The sequence below is a fragment of the Phragmites australis genome, chromosome 2 (genome assembly GCF_958298935.1).
Source record: "Phragmites australis chromosome 2, lpPhrAust1.1, whole genome shotgun sequence".
Taxonomy (NCBI): Eukaryota; Viridiplantae; Streptophyta; class Magnoliopsida; order Poales; family Poaceae; genus Phragmites; species Phragmites australis.
Window position 1 is genome coordinate 29877525 of NC_084922.1, and position 9165 is coordinate 29886689.

Consider the following 9165-nt stretch of genomic DNA (forward strand, 5'->3'; position numbering starts at 1 on the left):
GAATCCTTCACTACTTGGGCGAAGCTACTGGTCTGCGGACGAACCTAAAAAAACTATAGTTGCACCAATAAGATGAGACGACGTCGATCTTGACCATGTCCTTGGAAGTCTTCCTGTTATGAGGTCTCACTTCTCCATTAGATACCTTGGTCTGAGGTCTCACTTCCCGATTAGATACCTTGGTTTAACGCTTTCAGTTCGATGACTACGCAGAGTCCACTTTTAGCCACTAGTTAACAAAGCTACTGGAAAAATGTCCTCATGGAGAGACAAGAACCTGACATCAGTAGGATGCCTGACCTTAGTCACATCAGTCTTATCCTCCTAGCCTATCTACTTCCTCACGACCTTAAAGGTGCCAAAGGGGATAATTGACGTAATTGACAAAAAGAGGAAACATTTTTTGTGGGTTGGATGCGAGGCCATCTCAGGAGGAAAATGCAAGGTCATCTGGAAGCGGTGCTTGCGTCCCATAAGATCGGGAGGCTTGGGAATTCTGGACCTCTCAGGGTTCGCGAGGGCCCTTCGACTGCGATGGCTTTGGCAGGAATGGAAAGCTGACCACAAACCCTGGGTGGGAATGGAGATCCCGTGCAACCAAACTGATCGACACCTCTTTGTTGCGGCGACTACCATCACCCTAGTAGACGGCACCAAAACTTCCTTCTGGCAATCAGCTTGGCTTAGCAGTCGAATGCCTATGGACATCGCGCCCGATGACTTTATCATCTCCAAGGCTAAGAACAAATCTGCAAAGGAAGCCCTTGTAGAGCAGTCCTAACTTCGTGACATCCTGACGCATCATCTAAACCTGCAAGCCCTCTAGTAGTTAGTACACTTATGGGTGCAGGTGAACGCCACTCAGCTGCGACCGAATAGCCCAGATGCCATGGCGTGTAAGCTCACGGGCAAAGACGAGTATACAGTAAGCTTTTCTTACAAGGCACAGTTCTTCGGATCGACTAAAACAAATTTTTATGCCCTTATCTGATCAGCTTGCCCCCTCCCTCCAATGCAAGTTTTTCACTTGGCTCGTCTTGTAGAACCGGCTTTGGACCTCTGACAGGCTTGCCAGATGCCAATAGGAGCACGTCTTTTGTCCCTTATGTTGGCACACTCATGAGACGACGCTTCACATTTTCGTTGAATGCAGATTCAGCGAAAGCATATGGAAATCCATTGTGCAGTGGCTTCCTTGCTAGGTCTTGCCCCAGACTCTTGGCACCTACTAAAACAGCTCACACTTGGTGGACTGCTATCGCCAAGAGCATCGACACTCCAAAAAGAGCTATGAAATTAGTTCTCATTCTAGTCATATGGACCCTGTGGAATGAGTAGAACACAAAATTTTTAGACACAAAGCTTCTATTGCGGTCACAATGGTCGTCAAGATCAAAGAGGACTCTAGATTATGGGCTTTGGGTGGTGCGAAGTAACTCGCAACTGTTATGCCGATGTAGCTTATAAATCTTTTTTTTTCTTTGATTGGTCTCAGCCTCTCCTTCTAATTTAATAAAATAGTTAAATCTCTTTCCTGTTCGTTTAAAAAAACAAACAGCCTAAAAATCGGGTGCTAGCTGGACGTGAATCACCCGAGCCCCAATAGCCTGCCCCGAACAAACCTCAACAATACTATTGCGTACCATAACCAAAAGGAAACATCACTCGCGAGTCGCGAGCATTGATCATTGGTTGTCTTTCCCGCGCACGCACGTGCGCGGTGCGTCGTTGCTTCCGTCCCCTCGTCCGCACGGACGGCAGACACGGCGGCGGCCGCACGCGCGCGGGGAATGCTACATCCTGCCCGGGGGCTCCCGCGTCAGTCGCCACACGTCTATAAACCAGTGGGCGCTGCCAGCAACGAGGAGCAGAAGATCAAGCGCCGTCCCCCGGTCCACGTGTACCCCACCAACTCCACGAATTCCAGACTCCGCAGACCTTTACGGAATCAATCTCACCGACATCGGGACCCAGAAAATACTGGCCCAACATGTCAGTGAATGATCCCGGCGATGAGTACGACTAGTATGCCGACCTGATAAAGTGGGACTACGCGAAATAAATAAACAGGTGGGCTCCGCCCGGCATGATGAGCTACCCAATACTCACCGTCCACGTGTACCCGTCGTCCACTGCTCTTCTGCACCCACCATATGTTGTATCTGCTCAGGAACTGACATTTAGGCCCACAGTTTGTGAGCCCCACTGTCAGTTGCTTGTTAAGTTCGTGGGCACAAGGGGATGACGGCGGAGGGGCAAGAGCCGCAACCCACCCTCAAAATGCGAAACCTACATAAAACTCTACTCGCTAAACTCACTTCTACGCGGGGGCCAGCATTTGGTGCCCCACCCGTCGGCGATTGTGGTGGAAGAGTGCGAGGAGTTGGCTAGGCAGACGCGGATCGGTCTCTTAGATTATGTGGTGCGGGGTTAGCGAGCGAGCGAGCGAGCTGTCCCCTACCTGTGCTCTTGCCTCTTGCGCGTTTGCTTCCCCCAGAGCTTCCCTTCTCCCTCCCTCCCTCTTCTCTTCCTCCTCTGATTCTCTCTGTGTTTGCCGGAGTGAAGCTAGGCGCCAGGCGAGGGTGCTACTGCAGGAGACTACGGCCGCGAGAGGTAGGCGAGGTGAAGCGACGAGCTCGGTTCCTGGGTGCGTGCCTGTCTCGAGCTCTGCTTAATTTTTTCGGAGATTTCCTGAGCTTATGTTCGGATGTTTGACTAGTATCCGTGAGACTTTCTACTCTCTTATGTGTGTTTTTTCTGGGATTTCTGTGTAATTAATTAAACCGGGGGTGCTCGTCGTTTCGCTTGGTGAAATCGGTGGAAATTTCTGGTTTTTAGCATGAATTTGAGGAGATTTCGGCGACCTGTTGAGTTATGCGGAACGATTTTTTGAATTCGAGTACCTAGAAAGACGATCCTGTGAGTTCAGACTTTGAGCTGAACAGAGGTGTGCGATGAAGGTAATTGGGCTGGTCTCCGCACTTTTTTCCACTCCGCGTGAGCCTGATTAAGCTCGATGGTTTGCCCGACGACGAGGAGGAGTGAAGTGAGCCTCTCTTTATGCGATGTGACGTGGGGAATTTGCGGGGTTCGTTGCTGCTTTGACGTACCGCATATTTCGGCTCTGACGTTTTTTGCCCTGTCCTTGCAAGATGGCTGGAAGATTTGTGCTGGGACAGGGTAAAAACATGGGGAAAGGAGAAAGAGAAGGACGGGCTTTTAGTCAGTGATAGTGTTGTTACTTGTTACGAGAGTTCAGACAAAAATCCTATATGCTCTGGGCATGCGAGATGTGACTACTGTTCAGTCAAAGAAGCATAGCTTCTTCCTGTTTCGTTGATAATGATTACGCTTTACGTGACTTCGTTTGTCCAGACAAAAATCCTCCGAATACTAAGTTTTTCTTTGTAAAATTGATTGGTGGCTTTTCCTTTAGAACAGACTGTTTAAGTATGTTCTTTCGACTACACTAGGCTGTAGATAATTTAATGGTTTCAATTTTTCTCCACTAATGTCTTTAGTGATATCAAATGTTTTCAATAGTTGGCCTTTTCCGACTGGAACTGCAGTACTTTGAACATGCTTTTTGCAAATACTTTCATTAAGGATGAATAAAATGTTAAGCACCGACTGTTTAGTGACACAGGAGCTTCATACATTTTGCAAGACCACTGAAATATTGGAAAATTCCCATCATCAAGAGATTAGACTCGATAAAACAGCAGTGGGGTCAACGCTAATAAGTCATCATAATGGTAAAGTCTGCACTGTTTCCAGACTCATCTACCCGGCTAGTTTCATTTTATTATTTTGTGCTGCCGCTGAATACTGCTTTTCCTGCTTGGAATATACATGAGTCACAGCAGCATCACAAAAGATAATTATGTATTCTATACTATCGGCTGCGCCTGTAAGTCTATAACTCTGTGAGTGAATGCACTCCATGAAATGCATAAAACTCAGTTCTGGCCATGTTACTAGAACTGGCACTGTTGAGATTTTGACTTAACAGTACTTTGCAACATGAAAGGGAAATATATTATATAGATCATGTTTTTTGGATTGGGAAGAGAGAAATGTCAGCTTACGATTGAGAACTGACTCAGTAAGTTGCAGCTTATAAGCTAGAACCAGAAGCATCATTATTCTGTCAAAATGCAAAAGGGCAAATACTTCATTCTAGTTTGTCTGTTAAAATGAAGGTAGGTGAATCACAATATCAATTATCTAATGTAAGGGTTTTAGTTGTTCTGCATTGCGGTTTTATACTGCACGAACGTAATTGATATAAATGGCTTATGCTGTGACTGCTTAACACGACCTGTGTTCTTGTAAAATTATCAAAACAAAACTTATGTATAATGAAAGAGAAGAAGGGCTTGTGGTGTATGTTATGTGCTGATCACACAAGTACAAATCTTAATAGATTTGTGCACCCTCTGCCCCTCCCCAAATTATCAAGTTTATCTTTTGTTCTAGAACCTAGGCCCTTCCGCACAAAATTAGTTGGATACATCAATCATGGTGTAAGTTACATTTCCTTTGTTTATAAATCCATACTTAGGATGTGTATAGCACTGCACTTTCACAAACACGTGGAAACTTGGTCTTGGTCAGGACAAACATAGTTTAGTATATTAATGCTAACTTTATTTAGTAGCTTATGGCTGGACTGCTAGAAGTGTATGCCTTACAACTTCATTAAATACTTATTTTGCAGTGTGCTGTACTGCCGACATATCTGGGGAAAACTGAAATTATGGAAATCAGCTTATTGCAGGATGGATCTGATGCAACAGCCACCAGCTTACTACCACTGCCATTGTTGTCATGTGGCCCTAGATCTATGGTAATTGACCTTTATTTTCGTTTTATAAAGTTCCTGGAATAATAGCATATTTTTGGTGCTGAATTTAAATCTTCGCTTTTCATTTTTTTGCTTGATTGCTTCTATTTCTCAGAAGCAAGTTCTCTGAGTTCATACTTCATACTGTGGTCTTACTAATAAAAAAAAAGAATGAAAAAAAACACAAAGCAGCCTATGACACAATGCCATGCATAATTATTATCAGCCAACGGCAAAGCATGCTCCTTGTGCTTCTTACAGCTACTACCACAGCAGCTGCTGTTAGATCTTCCATCAACTTGCCCCGAGCAATCGTTTTGGATTTATTTCTCTTAGCTTATCTTTGAATTTAATAAACTCTATTGTTAAAAGTTTCAATTATTGTTGAGAAATTTCTTTTCTTAGTAGTAATAATTTTGAATTTAAAAAAATGCACAATTTGATGGTCTTGCTGTCTTGTTCCACAAATGATAGATTTGGAAATCACGAGGGCATTTGGCTTATATGTTTCACACTAATTTCTGAAATTGTAATACTCTAACAGGGACTGAGATTTGTTAGAGGCCTACAGCCTGTGTTTGCGATTGCAAATTATGAAACTGTGCTACATAACTGAGATTGTTTTGCGCAACTCAATTGCTGAATAATTAATAGGATGGCTCTAATTCATGATTAAGATCTGATATGTCATAATACAGATGTTAGTGCTCTCAACTCTCAAGCTCTGAGCGCTCTACTTAGAAACAATAGTGTATCAGTAAAAATGACTTGGATGATGAATATCGGTGACGTTATATAAAGTCTTACAGAGCAACCGCATCTTTGTTTTATTTCTGTGATGCTATGGAGTATGAATTATGGAATATTAAAACTATTGTTTAACATTTTGCAGGTTCCAATATCAGTACCATCATCATCTGACCTTGAGACTATCCTTTCGCCAGATCCGATATACAGTGATCTTCAGTTGAAAGAGATAAACTACAATGCTTCAGGTAACAGGCTTGGCTTCCAATTCTTTTTGTAGCAATTTGATTTTAGGTCTCTATACATTCAACTTCCCGTATTGGATAGCTTGACTACATGTAGATTTTTACATTTATCGGTTTGTGTTTATTATTCTATCCAATTCTTGTCCGACTATTTAATTTTTGGTAGCTGAATGCACATATAATATTTGATATCTGAATGCCCTGATCATTTATTCTTGTTTTCTTTATCTGTCATTGCAGCAATGGACGAAAGCACTGAGTTCCTTCACCTGATTCTTAATGGCAATGATGAAGGATACAATACTTCTGAATTCCAAGTTTGGGATGTTCTGGACCTCTATGTCTCAGAAAATTTTTCTGTTCTGCAGTTTGATAGTTTAATGGGTTTTACAAATGAAGTTAGTACTTCCTATCATGATTGTATGAATTTAGTTGACATGGTAGAGCGGCCTGTGGCTCGCCTATCTCTAGATGATACAGCAGAACCAAATACCACTAGCGATGAGGTTTCAGTAGACCACACTACAATGGACCCTGATGAAACATCCTTATACCTTCAAACGAGACCTACAAATTCAGAAACTGAAAGTAGTTCTTCCTCTGGAGATGTGGTCGAAATTGAATATCTTGATCAAAAGCTACTTTCTAGAGGTCTGCCCGATTTAATGGATGTTGACTCGCCCAGTCGCCTACCGAAATCACCAATGAGAAGAAAACATGTGACTCTTGTACTGGATTTGGACGGTAAGCATGCACCAACTTCACATCATGCAATTGTACTTCTGAATGGTTTTTTTCTTCTGGTACTTTTGGCTTATGTAGCTCTCTTGTGTCCGCTTAGTCATTTATGGGGCCAAGGTTTATGTTATGATTCTAGGGTCATTAGGGAGATAAACATCCACCGGAAGGATAGCCAGCCGGCGTCTAGGGGAGGGATTAGACTATAGATTGGGGAGACTTAGAATATTAGGGGAGACTTAGATTAATTATTCTCTTGCTTGATTACAACGATGTGTGGCTGTCCCTTTATATAGAGAGGGGAAGTTACAATCCTAAATCAATTCCAACTCCTAACTTATCTACTACCAAATATATCTGCAGTCCTAATTCAATCCGACTCCTAACTTATCTCCTACCAAACTTATCTCTAAACAAATCAATTCGAATCCTAACATACCAAACTTATCTCCAAATTAAAATGTAAGATTTATCTCCTGCTGCTGTCATGGTGATCCTTGGGTCCACACGAGCGGCCGGCTGGCCGCCATGACAGTTTATAGGCTACATTGGCTGGAAAGTGGAAACCACGGCGTTGGTACAAGAATACTAAAAGTAGGTCATCAAAGTAGTCAAATAATAAGGACAGGGAGAACAATTTTATTATGCTCTACTATGATAAATGATTATTTGAACTAGTCCTGGTGCTCATCAATATTTTTGATGAAACAGATTATGAATTCCTGTTCTCTCTCTCTCTCTCTCTCTCTCTCTCTCTCTCTCTCTCTCTCTCTCGGGACCGAGCTGATTTTAGCTTCATGCATTTATTAAGTACAAAGTCTTGCAGTTTGTCTTGTATGCTTTTGTTGCTGGGTTATTGTCATAATTTTTCAGTTAATATTTGTTTACGATTAGACTGTCATGATACAGCTTGTGAAATTCAGTTGTGATATGAACATTGTTATAGCAATACTTTTTTTTTGTAAGATAGCCTAACTGTTTCTCATATGCAGAGACTCTTGTACATTCAACATTGGATCACTGCAACAATGCTGATTTTACCCTAGAAGTTTTCTTTAATATGAAAAATCATACAGTATATGTGAGAAAAAGGCCACACCTGAAGATGTTTCTTGAGAAGGTAGCTGAGATGTTTGAGCTTGTCATTTTCACAGCTAGTCAGAGAATCTATGCTGAGCAGCTAATAGATAGACTTGATCCTGATGGGAAATTGATTTCACGGCGTATTTATCGTGACTCCTGTATATTCTCTGACGGTTGCTATATGAAGGACCTGACAATTCTGGGGGTCGACTTGGCAAAAGTTGCAATAATTGACAATACTCCGCAGGTAATGTCCCTTTCCAAGATATTAGAATTGTTCTTTATCTGCACTGGTAGAAATTTTCCCTTTCGGTGACTTTTGTCCTGATACTTGGTCAATCTAACACTATATACTGTGACCATTGGCATGGAATCACTTCTTTCTGAATCAGAGGTGGCAAGAGCTAAAGTTTGTCTCTTCATTAGAACATTTTCTGCGCTTATTCCTAAAGTATTTACATACTAAATATATTCATTATTTGTTGTTGATTAAATAAAGCATTTCTCTTCCAGGTTTTCCAGTTGCAAGTGGATAACGGCATACCAATTAAGAGCTGGTTTGATGACCCCTCAGATCAGGAATTGGTCGAGTTACTCCCGTTACTGGAGAGCCTCGTTGACGCAGAGGACGTTAGGCCAATAATCTCAAAGACCTTCCACGATAAACTTCAGCCAAATTAGTTTTAGAGGCATATCTATCTAGTGAACCTGTCAGTGAAGTTAGGTTCACTCCACATGGTGCAGGACATTCTTGGGAAATTAGTTATAGGATCAAGATTCACCATTTATGTTATGTTTAGCTGTTACAAAAAAATAGCAAGCATAAACTGCAGTCGTCGTCGAAATGGGTTATATATGTATGTTCTTCGGTTTTCTGCAGCACAGATCATTGTACAGAAACGAACAATAGTGTTGAATAAAGTGATCTGAGTGCAATTTTGCTCATTAATGACCAGTTGACCACCTCAAGAAGGACATGCTTATCCTTGCCTGAGTTTAGAACACGAGTTTCAGTCAAGACTCATTCCTTATCCTACTTTTAAAGCATAACCCTAGGTTCTGCTTTACTGCCAGGTCAGTTTGCCCATATTTGAAGGATTGTCATGGGTTATTTTTTTCGTTAAAAAAAAACTCCATGGGAAGAAGACTCCATGGGAAGAAGACATCTCCTGATTTTGTCTTAAGAGAGAGAAGTATTGAACCATTTAGAAAGATAATCACATGACCTTCGAGCATTCAGGTTTGAGCTTAGGTGGGCGGTCTCTTAGCTTGAGCCTAGGTGGGCTTTTTTTGGTTTAATTACTAGTTTTTGGATTTGATCTTGTGACCTCCCCTGAAGAAATTTCCAGCCTTTTAAAGGGGGCGCAAGTCTGGCCAACACTTAGCTGAATTGACTATCAACAACCCAAAACATCAGGCAATATGTCAATTGCATGAAAAATATACATGCAACTAATGTCTAGTTTAACAAGTCTTCCAAACTTCTGCAGAAGGAAAGTCCTAAAT

At 42.0% G+C, this 9165-nt stretch overlaps 1 pseudogene; it reads left to right on the forward strand.

Annotated features, from left to right (window-relative positions):
• The first annotated feature begins 2402 nt into the window (after positions 1–2402).
• LOC133908287 (uncharacterized) lies at positions 2403–8608 on the forward strand (annotated as a pseudogene).
• The last annotated feature ends 557 nt before the right edge of the window (positions 8609–9165 follow it).